Raw genomic sequence first — 17,349 nt, forward strand, 5'->3', positions numbered from 1 at the left:
TGCGCTTAACCCACTGTGCTACTGCCTGCACCCCCTTCCTGGAATTCTTAAGGCCAGATTTTGGGCAGAGAAAAGACTTTTCAGAATACTTAGTTGTTTAAAGTTGGGGATATTTCTTTATTTTGCACAGAGACAGAAAAATTAAGAGGATTAGAGGGAGATTGAGAGGAAGGGAGGGAGAGAGACATGCAGCATTTTTTCACCACTCATGCAGCTTCCACCCCCGCAGGTGTGAATGGGGGTCTTGGGTCTTGAACCCGGGTTCTTGTGCATTGAAATACGTGTGCTCTACCAGATGTGTCCCTGACTGGACCCTAATGTTAGTTTTTTTTTTTAAGGTTTTATTTATTTATGAGAAAGACAGGAGGCGAGAGAAAGAACCAGACATCACTCTGGCACATGTGCTGCCAGGGATCGAACTCAGGACCTCATGCTTGAGAGTCCAAAGCTTTACCACTGCGCCACCTCCCAGACCACCCTAATGTTAGTTTTAAACCCTAATTTTTCCTGAGGTTTTGAAATGCCATTTAGAGGTCTTATGCTATGAATAGACCCCGACAATTTTTAAACAATCATTTTTTAAGACGAACTTTGATTAATGTTTGTACCATTTCTCTACTTAATTAAATGCCTTTAAATATGGCAAAGCTACAATCAAAGTTTATTATATTCAGTTTTCTCAGTTTTTCAATTACCCAACTAACAAACCTTTGCAAGTCCTTGGTGATTCTTATCAGTCAGACCCATCACCCGTACAATTATGGGGATTTCTACATATTCGAAAACCTGTTTACTGACTTCGGAAGATTCCAACTTATAATCACAAGTCAAAACCAATGACTCTGGAGCATGATTAAAATCAGAAACTGAAGCTAACACTTCCATGGGCCCAATTCACTCAAACTGTGTAAGTACTTAAAATGCCAGAGAAATAAATTTGATTTCTGAACTTAGCACAGAAATACCGAGTGCTGGGGCTGGAGAGATAGCTCAGGGGGCAGGGGGCCTGCCTCGTCAAGCACGTCACCCAGGCCTGAGCCCTGGCACCATCCGGGAGGTGCCAAGGCAATGGAGGATGCTGTGGTGGTGGTTCACTTTCTGTTTTTCTGTCTGAATGAAAACAGTGGCCTGGAGAAGGGAAACTGCAACTGAAAGTTAAAAAACAAAACAAACAAACACAGCAATACAGCAAGCATGGGGGTCTGGCGGTAGCACAGCGGGTTAAGCGCACACAGCGCGAAGAGCAAGGAGCGGTCTAAGGATCCCAGTTTGAGCCCCCGGCCCCCACCTGCAGGGGAGTCGCTTCACAGGCGGTGAAGCAGGTCTGCAGGTGTCTGTCTTTCTCTCCCCCTCTCTGTCTTCCTCTCCTCTCTCCATTTCTCTCTGTCCTACCCAACAACAACATCAACGACGATGAACAACAAGGGCAACAAAATGGGAAAAATGGCCTCCAGGAGCAGTGGAGGCAAAAACAAACAAACACACAAACAAAAAACCAGCAAGCACGCTGGTTTCAGTCTGTGTTAACACGGCTTCCGTTGGCCTGAGAGGTGTGACCACCCAGGTTTCATCCCCGGCCCCGCCTGTGCCAGAGTGCTGTTCTTTTAATTCCTTTAAAAATATTTTATTTATTTATTCATGAGAAATGGTAGGAGAGAGAGAGAGAAAGAACCAGACATCGCTCTGGTCCATGTGCTGCCAGGGATTGAATTCAGGACCTCACGCTTGAGAGTCCAGTGCCCTACCCAGTGTGCCACCTCCCGGACCACTTTTTTTTTTTTTTAACCCTCAAAGGCTCGGTGCTTGCACTACGAATCCACTGCTCCTGGAGGTCATTTTTTCCCCCTTTTGTTGCCCTTGTTTATTGTTGTTATTATTGTTGTTGTTGTTATTGCTATCATTGTTGTTGGATATGATAGAGAGAAATGGAGAGAGAAGGGGAAGACAGAGGTGGGGAAGCGACCCTCCTGCAGGTGGGAAGCCAGGGGATCCTTACGCGGGTCCTTGAGTTTTGCGCCATGTGCGTTTAACCTGCTGCGCTACTGCCCAGCCCCCACCCCCCAGTGCTGTTCTGGCCTCTCTTGATCTTGTGAAATAAACAAGATAAATCCTATTTTTAAAAAAATCTTCCAAAATATTTGGGGACAGGGCTGTCCTTTCTCTCATATAAAATTAAACAAATGGAGCTGGGGTAGACAGTACAGTGGTTATGCAAAGAGACTGTCATGCCTGAGGCTCCGAAGTCCCAGGTTTAATCCCCCGCACTGTCATAAAGCCAGAGCTGAGCAGTGCTCTGGTAAAATAAATAAATAATAGGAATAAATAAATGCATTTTTATTTTTATTTTTTTAAAAAACAGACTTGAAATTCCTTTCCAAGTGCATCCTTTCTCAGCTGGACCAGAGTTTATCATTATTGTTGTTGCTGTTGTTATTATTTTAATTAGAGAGATACAGTGAGAAAGGAGGAACCAGAGATCAGCTCTGGCTGATGGTGATGCTGGGGATTGAACCCAGGACCTCAGAGCGTCTGGCATGAAAGGCTTTTGCAGAAGCACTGTGCCATCTCCTCCACCCTAGACTAGGGTTCCTGGTGTCAGTTTCACTGCATCCAGAATACAGAGACACACATCTGTCCCGGCCACCCAGCTGTAGCATCACAGATTTTCAAAAAATATTTACTTATTTATTTTCCTTTTTGTTGCCCTTATTGTTTAATATTGTTGTGGTTATTGATGTTGTTGTTGGATAGGACAGAGAGAAATGGAGAGAGGAGGAGAAGACAGAGAAGGGGAGAGAAAGACAGACACCTGCAGACCTGCTTCACCACCTGTGAAGCGACTCCCCTGGAGGTGGGGAGCCGGGGACTCAAACCTGGATCCTTATGCCAGTCCTTGCGCTTTATGCCACATGTGCTTAAGCCAGCATGCCCGGCATCAAAGATTTTAAGGAAGGTACCTTCCCCCAAGTCTTACCCCCCAATTCAGATCCAAACTGAAATATGGGGGTTCCCTGCTTTGTAGCACTTCTGATTATCAGCTCAGCCACCCCCGTGAATTTTCCACAAGACCTGTACATGCCCGCAGAGGGTCCAGGCCCCCACTGGTGACGGCCAGAAGGCAGTGCAGGTGTGGGCAGTGTCCCCAAGTGTCCAGTGTCCTTTCCCTCAGCGGACAGCAGCCCCCCTCTGTTCGGCCTGAGTGGGTTGACTTCACCTCTCGGGAGGCTGAAGACTTCCCAGTGGGGGTGACTTCCAAGCAAGGGTGTTGTTGGCTGCATAGGAGTTGGCAGATGAACCGTGTGAGCAAGGACACGAGGCAGAAGGAACCACACCTGTAAGGAGAAGAGGCCAGAGAGTCAGCTCCCCGCTCCCCGCCCACCGTCCTCCGGGAGGTGCAAAGCACAGACCAGAAGGGCACAGCGGGCACCTTGGAGCTGTACCTGCAGGAAGCCCAGGGCCGCCCAGGCTCGTGGCAAAGCCACTGGCTGTCATCTCCACCTGGTGAAGCTCACTCCAGCCACCGTGTCTGGGCCAGATGGGGGCAGGCATGCAGCCAGGTGCAGCAGCAGGTGGGGAGGAATCTGGCACCGGGTACCCGGGACGTCTGGTCAGTCAGTGCTGGGCTGCTGGGACGTAAGCGGTGACGGAGGAGGACAGATGGGCCTTGGACGGGGGCTGGCATCTGACAGGAAGCAGGCAGAAGGCCCTCCAGATAGCTGTGTCCTGAGCCCAACAAGCTAGAATTTCCTAGCTCTGCCGTGCCCCCAGGACCGGGCATCCCAGGTGAGCAGAATCTACAGGTTCCCTGCCTGTGGGATAACAAGGCAAAGCAATTAACCCTTGTCCCTGGACCCTGAATGTCACCCATGCAGTGGGGGGGGGGCTGGAACCCGGGTGGCATATGGCAAAGCCACGCACCACCCCCATGAACGACTTCACCTGCCCAAGCAGGTGCATCCCCACACAATACACCCCCACACGACCCACTGGTCTCTGTCCGCTCCACCAACCCCCGTGTCTACATGCAGAATCGGAAGCAACCTTTCAACAAGGCATCTGTGCTTTGTGCTCACACTGGTTTTATTCCCAGAAGCTGAAACGTGGAAGCAGTCCAAGTGTCTGTCCATGTGTGGTTGAGAGTTTAAGCAGGTATATACCACCACCACACAGTGAGAGAGAAGCCTTCCTTCTGCCTTTGACGCTTTGACGCTTTGAAGCCTTCTGACAAGGGCAACAACATGGAGGAACCTTGAGAACGGTATTCTCGGGGAAATAAGTTGCTGACAAAACAGGCAACATGGTGTGACTGTGCTGCGAATAGCAGGTCTTAGAGGCAGACAGCAGGAGGGGGCGGGTCATGGTGCGCCTGGTTAAGCACACACACCACAGTGCGAAAGGATCTGGGTTCAAGCCTTCTGTCCCCCCACCTGCAGAGGGAAAGCTTCCCAAGTGGTGAAGCAGGGCTGCAGGTGTCTTTCTCTCTTCCTCTTTCTCCTCCTTCCCTCTCAACTTCTTTTTTTAAATAATATTTTATTTATTTATTAACGAGAGGGGTAGGAGAGATAGAGAGAGAAAGAGCCAGACATCACTCTGGTACAGTGCTGCCAGGGTTTGAACTCAGGACCTCATGCTTGAGAGACCAATATTTTGTCCACTGCATCACCTCCCGGACTGCAAATCCTTTCCTCTCAATTTCTGGCTGTCTCTATACAATAAATAAAGATAATTTGAAAAATCTTTTAAAAGGGGGCCAGGTGGTAGCGCAGCAGGTTAAGCGCACACGGCGCAAAGTACAAGGACTTGCGTAAGGATCCTGGTTCGAGCTCCCGGCTCCCCACCTGCAGGGAGGTCGCTTCACAAGCAGTGAAGCAGGTTTGCAGGTGTCTATCTTTCTCTTTCCCTCTCTGTCTTCCCCTCCTCTCTCAATTCATCTCTGTCCTATTCAACAATAATTACAGCAATAACAATAACAACTATAACAATAAACAACAAGAGCAACAAAAGGGGAAAAATTAGTCTCCAGGAGCAGTGGATTCATAGTGCCAGCACTAAGCCCCAACAATAAGCCTGGAGGGGAAAAATCAAAAAAGAGAGAGAAAGAGGCAGACAGCAGGAAGGTAGAGAGGGGAGACCAGGGGATAGGATTAATGTTTATTGAGGGCAGTTTTGCCATCACAAGATGAAAGGAATTAAGCAGGTATATGTGTTTAAAGTATGTCCAGGGATGGCCTGGAGCCCGGGGAAAGGGAGGGGGCTGGAGAAGCCAGGCAGTGGTACACGTGGTTAAACGCACACATTGCAGTGCACAAGGACCCAGGTTCAAGCCTCTGGTCTCCACCTGCAGGAAGAAAGCTTCATGAGTGGTGGAACAGGGCTGCAGGTGTCTCTCTATCTCCCCCTCCCCTCTCAATTCCTCTGTCTCTATTCAATAATAAATGAATAAAATAAAAAACGTGAAAGTTAGAAAGAAAGAAAGAAAGAAAGAAAGAAAGAAAGAAAGAAAGAAAGAAAGAAAGAAAGGACAAAAGTAAGGACTAGAACCCAGCCCTCCCCCCACGCACACTCTTGAGCAGTGTTTTCCTTGAGAAAGGTGGATCCTTTCTGCCGTGGAGGGAGCGCTAACTAGAGTGCTAACTAGGCCTCAGCATGGTGCCCGCCCCCTGTGAGAGCAGCAGGCCTACCCCTGGAGCACCCACACGGCCTAGCCCTGGAGCGGAGGGCGTGGGGCCCAGCTGGCGGGGGTCCTGGAGCTCTGTGCCCAGCCGCCATCTTGAAACTGGGTCATGATGGGGGAGAGGGTGTCTTGAGGGTCTTGAGGGGGGTTCCCAAGGGCTCAGTGTATCCACAGGTGGAAATTAGTGGATCCCAGAAGACCGGCGGCCATGTCCCCCCCCAAAGGCGTTCCCAGTGGCCAGAGGAACCACTGATGGGACAAGCAATGACACTGGAGACACACTCTCAGGAGAGAAGGCAGGCGGGTGACCACTGCGGGGTGCCCACGGAAGATCAGGGGGGCAGAGGGACTGAGCACCAGGCAGAGTGCTCTCTCCAAACAGAGTACTCTCTCCTACAACTTCCAGACCTGCTCAAGTTCTCAGACCCAGAGCACGTGGGCCAAAGCCGGGAGAAGTCCCCTGGAGGAAGAATCCAGAAAGGCCACGCAGAAGTCGTTCTCCATGGACCCCGGAGGCCACTTCTTAGCACAGCTTTGTTGGGGTAAGATTGGCAGAAGACACATTATTAGTTTCAGGCGGTAGGACATAAGGATTCGCTATTTGTCTCCATGGCACAGTGACTGTCACATGGGCCTGGATGGCTTCTGTCACCACATATAGTCACTAGTTGTTTTCTTTGTGATGGGAACTTTGAAGTTCTGTTCCTTTAACAGACATTATCTTTTTTTTTTTAATCAATGTTTTTTTAATATTTATTTTCCTTTGTTGCCCTTGTTTTATTGTTGTAGTTGTTGTTATTATTGATGTCGTTGTTGTTGGATAGGACAGAGAGAAATGGAGAGAGGAGGGGAAGACAGAGAGGGGGAGAGAAAGACAGACACTTGCAGACCTGCTTCACCGCCTGTGATGCGACTCCACTGCAGGTGGGGAGCCGGGGGCTCGAACCGGGATCCTTATGGTGGTCCTTGTGCTTTGCGCCATGTGCGCTTAACCCACTGCGCTACCGCCCAACTACCAACAGACTTTATCTTATCTTATTGTTTGTTTGTTTGTTTTTATCAGAGTACCACTCAGCTCTGACTTATGGCAGTGCTGGGGACTGAACCTAAGATCTTTGGTCCCTCAGGCATGAAAGTCTTTTTGTAGACAGGACTTAATTTTTAAAAATCTCTTCTATTCTGGCAAAAAGGTAGAAACTTCCAGTGAAAAATTATTTTGTGGGAGTTGGGCGGCAGCACAGTGGGTTAAGCGCATGTGGCACAAAGAGCAAGGACTGGCGTGAGAATCCTGGTTCGAACCCCCGGCTCCCCACCTGCAGGGGAGTCGCTTCACAGGTGGTGAAGCAGGTCAGCAGGTCTCTCTCTCTCTCTCTCCCCCTCTCTGTCTTCCCCTCCTCTCTCCATTTCTCTCTGTCCTATCCAGCAACGACGACATCAACAGCAATAATAACTATAACAATAAAAACAACAAGGGCAACAATAAATATATATATATATTTAAAATAATCTTTAAAAATTATTTTGTTTTATTTTTGCCTCTAGGATTATTGGTGGGGCTTGGTGCCTGTACTACCAATCCCCTGCTTCTCTGGCTTTTTCTTTTTTTTGACAGAGAGAAATTGAGAGGGAAAGGAAAGATAGAGAGGGAGAGAGGAAGACAGACACCTGCAGACCTGCTTCATTGCTTGTGAAGAGACTGCCCTACAGGTGGGGAGCCGGGGGCTCGAACTGGGATTCTTGCGCGGGTCCTTGCGCTTCATACTATGTGCACTTAACCCAGTGTGCCATCACCCGGCCCCCTAAAATAATTTTTAAATTTATTTGTTTATTTATTTACTATTGGATAGAGACAGAGGAATTGAGGGGAAAGGGAGAAAGAGGGGGAGAAAGAGGGACACCTGCAGACCTGCCTCACCACTGGTGCTTTCCTCCTGCAGGTGTGAAGCGGGGGCTTCCACCCAGGTTCGATATCTATGCTTAATCAGGTGTGACACCACCTGGCCCTTGAATCATTCATTTATTTATTTGCCACCTGTATTGTGGCTGGGTCTCAGTGCTGACACTACAGATTCACCACTCCCAGCTGCCTTTTCTCTCTCTTTTTAAAAATTGGATAGGAGGAAAACTGAGAAAGGCGGGAGAGATAGAGAGAGGAAAAGATAGATAGCTGCTGACCTGCTTCACCGCTGATGAAGTGTCCCCCTGCAGGTGGGGAGCTGGGGGCTCAAACCCAGGTCACAGCAGTGAAGGGTCTGTCTCCACCCCTGCGGGGGAGGGGGTGCTTCTCCAATCTCAAAAGCACCAGGCTGTGTGAACACCCCTCCTTTTAGTTTAGGGTGTCTATTTTTTTCTCTTTCTCTCTCTCTTTCTTTTCTTATTAATATTTATTCATTTACTTTCCATTTTGTTGCCATTGTTTGTTGTCGTTATTGATGTCGTCGTTGTTGGATAGGACAGAGAGACATGGAAAGAGGAGGGGAAGACAGAGAGGACATGGAGAGGGAGAGAAAGGCAGACACCTGCTGACCTGCTTCACCGCCTGTGACTCCCCTGCAGGTGGAGAGCTGGGGGCTTGAACCAGGATCCTTACGTGGGTCCTTGCGCTTTGCGCCACGTGCGCTTAACCCGCTGCGCTACCACCCGACTCCCCTCTCTCTTTCTTTCTTCCTTCCTTTCTTTCTTTCTTTTCTTTTCTTTGCCAGAGCACTTCTCAGCTCTGATTTATGGAGGTGTGGGGCACAGAGAGTTTGCACATTATCTACTATCCCCGCCCTCTATTTATTTTTAACCACTGGGACTTCACCACTCCAACCTGACTTTTCAGAGAAAAAGACAGAGACAGAGAAAGAAGAAAGGAGAAAAAGGAAGGAAAAAAGAAATTAAGCAGAAATATTCTGTTGGCTCGACACCACAGGCCTGCTTCTCGCTGGCTCACTGATGTGACAGCCTCTCCTGCCAGCCCGCATCTGCCACCTTTAAGCACAGGAAGCCGGGGACCCCTGCCCAACCCCCCCAAAGGGCAAAGGCTCTGCGTCCATGGCTGAATGAGCAACCCCCCAGAAAGTGTGCTCCTGGGATGTCGAGACCACCCACAGATGATGTCCTGCCAGAACAGCCACCAAGGCTTTTTGGGGGGTGAGGGTCAGTGAGACCCTGTGTGTGGGCACTGGCATCCCATGTGAGGGGAGAGAGAGAGAGAGAGAGAGAGAGAGAGAGAGAGAGAGCTCCATGGACGGTGGAGCAGTGCTGTGTTCTCTTTCCCTCTCTCTCCCTCAAAAAAATAAAGGGTAGAAAATTGGGCTGGAGGAGACAGGCGGTAGCACAGTGGGTTAAGTGCACGTGGCGCCAAGGGCAAGGACCAGCAGAAGGATCCCGTTTCGAGCCCCGGCTCCTCACCTGCAGGGGTGTCGCTTCACAAGCTGTGAAGCAGGTCGGCAGGTGTCTATCTTTCTCTCCCCCTCTCTGTCTTCCCCTCCTCTCTCCATTTCTCTCTAACCAATACAACAATAACAATAACAGCAATGGCAACTAAACATCAATTAACAACAACAAGGGCAACAAAAATGGGGGAAAATGGCCTCCAGGAGCAGTGGATTCATAGTGCAGGCACCGAGCCCCAGCAATAACCCTAAAGGCAAAATAATAATAATAAAATAAATAAAATTTAAAAAAATAAAAAGGGGAGTCTGGCGGTAGCGCAATGGGTTAAGCACAGGTGGCACAAAGTGCAAGGACTGGAGTAAGGATCCCGGTTCAGGCACTTTGGCTCCCCACCCACCTGCAGGGAAGTCGCTTCACAGTCAGTGAAGCAGGTCTGCAGGTGTCTGTCTTTCTCTCCCCCCTCTCTGTCTTCCCCTCCTCTCTCCATTTCTCTCTGTCCTATCTAACAATGACTACATAAATAACACTAATAACTACAACAACAATAAAAAACAAGGGAAAATAAATAAATATAAAAAATTTTAAATAAAAGTAAAAAAAATTTAATATTTATTTATTCCCTTTTGTTGCTCTTGTTTTATTGTTGTAGTTATTATTGTTGTTGTTATTGATGTCATTGTTGTTGGATAGGACCACCTGTGAAGCGACTTCCCTGCAGGCGGGGAGCCAGGGGCTTGAACCGAGATCCTTACAGTGGTCCTTATGCTTTGCGCCACCTGCACTTAACCCAGTGTGCTACCGCCCAACTCCCTAAAAATAAACATCTTTTAAAATAATTTTATTTTTATTTATTTATTATTGGGTAGAAGCAGAGAGAAATTAAGAAGGGAGTGGGAGATGGGGGGAGAGAGCAACCTGCAGCCCTGCAGCCCTGCTTCACCACTCATTAAGCTTTCCACCTCCAGGTGGGGACCTGGGGATTGAACCTGGGTCCTTGTGCACTGTGATATGTGTGCTTAACCATGTATGCCACCACCTAGCCCCCAAAGAAACATTTTGTTTAAAAAAAAAAAAAAAGATCATGCTGAGAGATCACTCTTAAGTATCCACATGTGAGAGGTGCTGAGTGCCCTCCAGTGTCACATGAAGTAAATAAATAAAATATTTGATAGTCAGGCCAGTCAAATAGCTCACTTGATAGTGCGACTCTTTACTGTGTGCATGACCCAGGTTCAAGCCCAGCCCCCACCACACTGGAGGAAGCTCTCTGGTGCCTGAGTGTGCTCTCACCCTCCCTCTATCTCAAACAAAACTGGCAGCCAGTGCGCTTGCTGGACAATAGATTTTCTCTTTAATTTGTTTATTGGGCAGATTAATGATTTGTAGTCAATAGTAAATACAGTTGTTGATACATGTGTTAGATTTCTTGGTTTTCATGGTCTGGAAGGTGGTACAGTGGATAAAGCATTGGACTCTCAAGCATGAGGTCCTGAGTTCAATCCGTGGCAACACATGTACCAGAGTGATGTCTGGTTCTTTTTCTCTTATCTTTCTCATGAATAAACAAATAAAATCTTAAAAAATATATTCTTGGGAGTCGGGTGGTAGTGCAGCGGGTTAAGCACACATGCCACGAAGCACAAGGACCAGTGTAGGGATCCCGGTTCTACCCCCCGGCTCCCCACCTGCAGGGGAGTCGCTTCACAGGCGGTGAAGCAGGTCTGCAGGTGTCTGTCTTTCTCTCCCCCTCTGTCTTCCCCTCCTCTCTCCATTTCTCTCTGCCCTATCCAACAACAACATCAATGGCAACAATAACAGCAAGGGAAACAAAATGGGAAGGGATGACCTTCAGGAGCAGTGGGTTCATGGTGCAGGCACCGCGCCCCAGCAATAACCCTAGAGGCAATCGTCATCATCATCATCTTAGTTTTTTGCAAAATGCTCTGACTCCCCCACCTAGATCCTCTTCCACCATCATGCACCAGGACCTGAACACTCCCCCCCATCCCCACCCCCAGAGATACAGTGGACCATTATTCAGTCTAAAAGACAAAGGACATTCTGACGCATGCTATGGCCAGGATGAAACTGGAGGCTACAGTGCTAAGAGACAGAAGCCAGTCATAAAAGCTAAACCCTGCATGACCCCATGCCAGTCCCCATGCCAGTCCCCTCCTCCCCAACCTTGGGGGCCCAGGGCTGGGCACCGGGGTGGGCAGAGCGCTGGTGTTTCAGCTTGGGAGGATGAGAACATTCTGGGATGGCGTGGTGCAGAACGAGCTGAGCTGAGGAAACAGCTGGAGGCGCCTGAGGTCAGGCTGACCCGACTGGTGCTGGAGCCGGAGCTGACGCTGAGTCTGGGTGCCTTCCTCCACGCAGGCACTGGCTCTGAGCCCCGGGGGAGGACGAGCCAGCACTGTCTGCAGCACGCAGCGCTGGCTGGGCCCTGGTCCGGGGCCGGGGGACTCTCAGACGAGCACCCACGGGACGTCTGTCAGCAAGTGTCCTGGGGACCAGGTGTGCTGTGGGCTACAGGGTGCAGGAAGGCAGACCCTCCAGACTGGAAGCTGGGGAGCCCTGCAAGAGGGGGTGTTTGGAAGGACTCTGAGGATATGGCTGTGGGTGAGGACAGAGGACCACTAGCGGGGTCACAGCATCCAGGCTGTGAGACACAGGGTCTGCTCAGGGAGGAGAAGGAGGGGTGGGGGCGCAACTCCTGGACAATCTGGCTGGGCTGGGCTGGGCTGAAGCCGGGTGCTGTGGCCTCACAGCAGGAAAGGCCCAGCCAGGCCTGGACCTGGCTCCTCCAGTGGGTGGGGAGGAAAAGACACTGAGGAAAAAGCACTGGCTCCTCACTAATCAGAGATGTGGGGTCAGGCGGTGGCACACCCGCTTAAGTGCACATATCACTGTGCACAAGGACCCAGGTTCAAGCCCCCACTCCCCACCTGCGGGGAAATGGGAAGCTTCGTGAGCAGTGAAGCAGGTCTGCAGGTGTCTCCCTTTTCCTCCCTCTCTATCTCCCCCTCCCCCTCTCAATTTCTCTGCCCTGTCAAGTAAAATAGGAGAAAAAAAATTAAAAAGGAAAAAATGGCTGCTAGGAGGGGTGGATTCATAGTGCTGGCACCAAGCCCCAGCAATAACCCTGGTGATAAAATAAAACAAAATAAAATAAAATAATCACAGAGAGTGGGGGTAGATAGCATAATGGTGATGCAAAGAGATGCTCATGCCTGATGTTTCAAAGTTCTATGTTCAATCCCCCGCACCACCACAAAACAGAGCTGAGCAGGGCTCTGGTAAAAGGAAAAAAATCATCACAGAGATACTTAACCTGAGGTGAGCTGGAAACTCCTCCAGGGAGAGGGCAGGACATGCTCACAGGGCAGGTGCAGCATGAACCTGGGCTCTGGGGCACCATGGAGCCAGAGAGCATTCTGGAAAAAGTATTGTGAGGGTGGCAGGTTGTGAAGCAAGGATCTGATGAGTTCACAACACCACCACCAGGAGGCCTTCCCGGCTCAGTGTGTTAATGCATTGTTTCATTTTTTTTTTTTGCCCCCAAGGTTTTTGCTGGGGCTGGGTGCCCGCAATACCAGTCCGCTGCTCCTGGAGGCCATTTTTTCCCTTTTTGTCACCCTACTTGTTGTTATTGTTGTCATTGCTATTGTTGTTGGACAGGACAGAGAGAAATCAAGAGAGATGGGGAAGACAGAGAGAGGGAGAGATAGACACCTGCAGACCTGCTTCACCGCCTGTGAAGCGACTCCCCTGCAGGTGGGGAGCCGGGGGCTCGAACCGGGATCCTTACTCCGGTCCTTGCGCTTTGCGCCACCTGCTCTTAACCTGCTGCACTACCACCCGGCCCCCAACACATCATTTCTTAAGGGGAGAAGGGAGGGAGAGGAGAGACACCACAGCACAGCTCCACCACCCTCCCCTAGTACTGTCTGTGGGGCCCCCATGTGGTACTGGGATTTGAACCCAGAGCCCCAGGTAAGGAAGGCATGCATTCTGCACGGGTTGCCCCCCAGCACCAGATTAAGTAAACAAAAATAAGACATGCCCCACCGTTTATCTCTTGGATCAACTCCATGGGTGGTCCCAGCTGCAGTTAGATGACCCCCAAGTGGATTACCTCCAGCCCAGACCCCAGGTCGACACCCCCGAGGGCCATAGATGGTCGGTGGCCTCACAAAACTGGGAGTCCCCTCCTGGACCCACCCTCTTCGGGTGGCATCAGCCACCAGGCTGAGGGTGGTGATCGTCCTTCTCCTTGTCCCCCAAGGAGCCCCTCGGGTTTGCTTCCCTGAGGGGGCCCCGCCTGCCCACACGACCTTCCAGTCCCACTCTGCTTCCGGCAGGTTTCTGCTCTGTGGAGGCTCTTAGCTACTGTGGTCCCTGGGAGGATTACATCACAGCCTGGCTGGAGCCCAGCAACCTGGAGCCTGGAGCCCAGGGAGGTGTGGCTGTAACTCCACGCCCCGCCCATCCAACAGACCACGCCCACTATAAGCCACGCCCACCACAGTGCCCGCCCCCCGCATAGACCATGTCCCGCTCTAGACCCCGCCCATGGCAGGCCCCGCCCCATCACTGACACCGCCCGCCAAGGGCCCCGCCCCTCCCGTGGCCCCGCCCACCCTGCTGTCTTTTCCCAGCACAAGGTGCTTCATTCAGTCCAGGCACCTTTCTTACTTCTAAGTGGGCCGTGGCATGGCTCGCGCGCGATGTGCTTCCTGAGTGGACAGTCAAAGCGCAGCTTCTCTCACCGGGGAGGTGAGGAAGTGACTCCCCAGCTCTCATCAGACCCTTCCCAGCCCTCCTCCACCTCCCACCCTCCTCCAGTGCAGGCAGCAGTCACACACAAACATAACACAGGGAGCAGTGCACACACACACACACACACACACACACACACACACACACACACACACACACACACACACACACACACACACGACTCCTAACAGCACCGTGGACCCCCAGGCAGCACCGGTGCCTGGACCTCGAATCTAAATCCTTTTGCATGAAACTCCCACAGGACTAGGGAAACAGCATAATGGTCATGCGAAAAAGGCTTTGGTGCTTGAGGCATGAAAGGTCTGACATTTGCAAAGATCTCTAGTTCAATCTCTAGGACTGCCATAAGCCAGAGCTGAGCAGCGCTCTGGAAATTCACACACACACACACACTCACACCCTTGTAGAGGGCACAGTAGGGGAGTGAAACACCCTATCATGGGCAACATAGTCCCACTCACCCAAGAATCATACTCCTGGACTCGATCTTTAAGCATTTAATTTAATTCCTTTGTTCATTTGTCAAACAGAGAGGCAGGCTCAGAACATCTCTGTGGTTTGCGTGGTGCGGGGTCAAGTCCGAGGCCTCGTGCCCAGAGTCCTGGGCTCCACCACTGAGCCCACCACTCCCACAGCTGCTTTTTCTTCCTTTTAATATTTGTTCCTCCTGTTGCTGGGAACGCATATAAGGCCTCGGTCATGCACGTGACCACTGCGTGGCCTCCCAGGGCCACTTTTTTTTTCTGTGTCCTTAGAGAAAGGGAAAGAAAAAGAGAGAGACACCAAAGTGTTGTGCCCAGAGGTTCGAGTCCCGATCTCACGCAAAGAAGACCAGAATCCCATGCAACAGCAAGAGCCTTTATGAGCAAGCTTAAGCTTGGGCCGCCGACACCCTTCCACGCAAGGGGAGAGTCTGCAACCCCTATCATTTCTCATTCCGCCTTTTTGTAGTTATCACAGGGTGGGTACAGGTGGAAATACTTATGCAGAACAAGGAACAGTTGGTTTCGGGTTAGCGGCTGTTTTCAATATTCGGGGCTTTTCTTTAACCTCACACAAAGCCCTTCCCTACCATCCATGGCGTCTCCACCACCCTCACCCCTGCTGTTCCTGGTGTTTCTGTGGGATACCAGGCACTGGACTGCAGCCCAGCCCACGGTACAGTGACTTGCCCAGTTAGACCACAGTCCCCACCTTGTTTTAAGTATTTATAAAATGGCTGTGGTGCGATAAGCAGAGGCACACGCAGTTAAGCACACACATTACAGTGCACAAGGACCTGGGTTCAAGCCCCCAACCTCCACCTGCGGGGGGGGGGGCTTACAAGGGATGAAGCAGTGCTGCAGGTATCTCTCTCTCTTTACCGCTCTTCATATCCCTATCCCCTCTCTGTCTCTATTCAGTCAGTCAATCAGTCAATAATAAAATAAAATACAGAAAAATTGTGTTGGTTTAAACAATGAGAAAGGAGTATCATAATTCTGGACTAGGGAAAAAAGAACTTGGCAGTAGAGCACAGGACTTGCGTGCCTGAAGTCCCAGGTTCAATTCCCTGGCACCCCATATACTAGAGCTGGGAAGTACTCCTCTCTCTCTTATAGAAAATGCATCTTTAAATAACTATAATTCTTACCCATTCTAATACCCTATTTGAAATCCACCAGTGCCTAAAACATAATATCCTTTCACATGATTCTTTTTTTGCCTCCAGGGTTATTGCTGGGGCTCAGTGCCTGCATCATGAATCCACTGCTCCTGGAGGCCACCCCCCCTTTTGTTGCCCTTGTTGTTGTAGCCTTGTTGTGGTTATTATTGTTATTGTTGATGTTGTTCATTGTCTGAGAGGACAGAGAGGAATGGAGAGAGGAGGGGAAGAAAGAGAGGGGGAGAGAAAGACAGACACCTGCAGACCTGCTTCACCGCTTGTGAAGAGACTCCCCTGCAGGTGGGGAGCTGGGGGCTCGAAAGGGATCCTTACCCCGGCCCTTGCGCTTTGCAACACGTGCGCTTAACCCACTGCGCTACCGCCGACCCCCTCACATGATTTTTTTAAAAGACTAGACACCATATTTTTCAGGTCTGCAGCAGCTCTTTCGGGAAATGAGGGCAAGTTGCCCTTTGCCATGTTCCCATTTTTATTGAGAGCTGGTCACCCATGTGGAAGGACCATGTCAGCTACAGTAACCGCACTTTTGACATCTGAGTCACTGACGCACAGCCATGGTGCCCGCCCGTGAGCACAAGGCATGTGGCTTCTAGAGCCTCGTGACAGTTCTGAGGGGGATGGATGGCGATGCCGGGGTGGAGAGGATCGATCACCTAGAAGGGATCAATCAAGGGAGCAAACTGCTGAGGGTAACGGCAGACAGGATCTCTGCTGTCGCAGAAGAGAGTTACCGATATGGAGAAGGATAAAATGGAATCATCCTTGCATGTGAGGTTCTTGTCTGGAGACATGAGTTCGTACTTCTTCATATTTATGTGTGTGTGTGTGTGTGTGTGTGTGTGTGTAGATTTTCAGTAATCTCCTAGTGTTTTTCTTTTTCCACTGGGAAGACTTGCAGTGAATCTACCTAATACCCACATCTTGGTTTCTAAATATTCTTCTCCCCCCAAAAAACCAGGGCTCCCTGAGGAACTGAGTAACCCTTTGGGTCAGAAAGTGACTCACTCAAAGCCTGGTGGAAAGAAGTCAGAGTGACTGAGGGGTAGTGGGAAAGGTTTCCTCATGTCCTTTGTCCCCACCCGCGGGGGGGGGGGGTGCAGCTTCACAAGCAGTAAAGCAGAGCTGCAGGTGTCTCTCTTCCTTTCCCTCTCTCTAGCCCCCCTTCCTTCTCTGTTAAATGAGAGAATCATTAGATTACTAGATAGTCAATATTTAGTTTGGCCCACATGTGGATCAATCTTTTTGTTCATCATTCTTGGGTTTTTTGTTAAAGAATTTTTCAGATTTTGAAGTGATATATCATACTGACAGAAAATTCCTTTTCTTCCCTCTGAACCATTTGAGACTCTTCTGCAAACCAGATGCTGCGTCATCCCAGAGGCCTCAGCATGTGCTTGTAGGCTCCACTCAGGGACATTTTCCCGTTCTTAAGCACCCGGACAGGATGGCCATGGAGCCAACCAATAGGGCCCTCTGTTCAAGTCTGGTTGGCGTCCCTTCCATGACTCCACAGTCACAAGACCCAATCCTGAATCACAGGCTGTCATGTCTCTTTTTCTTTTTTTTTTAATATTTATTTTATTTATTTATTCCCTTTTGTTGCCCTTGTTGTTTTATTGTTGTAGTTATTATTGTTGTTGTCGTTGTTGGATAGGACAGAGAGAAATGGAGAGAGGAGGGGAAGACAGAGAGGGGGAGAGAAAGACAGACACCTGCAGACCTGCTTCACCGCCAGTGAAGCGACTCCCCTGCAGGTGGGGAGCCGGGGTTCGAACCGGGATCCTTATGCCGGTCCTTGTGCTTTGCGCCACCTGCGCTTAACCCG

General features: G+C 50.2%; 1 long non-coding RNA gene across 1 annotated transcript; it reads right to left on the reverse strand.

Annotated features, from left to right (window-relative positions):
- Positions 1-2,934: 2,934 nt before the first annotated feature.
- LOC132533829 (uncharacterized) lies at positions 2,935-13,521 on the reverse strand. Its single transcript, XR_009545571.1, has 5 exons — positions 13,127-13,521; positions 5,294-5,338; positions 4,074-4,218; positions 3,441-3,809; positions 2,935-3,332 (listed from the first exon to the last, which is right to left on the reverse strand). It is a non-coding gene; the product is annotated as an uncharacterized LOC132533829 (long non-coding RNA).
- Between the last annotated feature and the right edge of the window lie 3,828 nt (positions 13,522-17,349).

This window comes from Erinaceus europaeus, chromosome 17 (assembly GCF_950295315.1).
Source record: "Erinaceus europaeus chromosome 17, mEriEur2.1, whole genome shotgun sequence".
Taxonomy (NCBI): Eukaryota; Metazoa; Chordata; class Mammalia; order Eulipotyphla; family Erinaceidae; genus Erinaceus; species Erinaceus europaeus.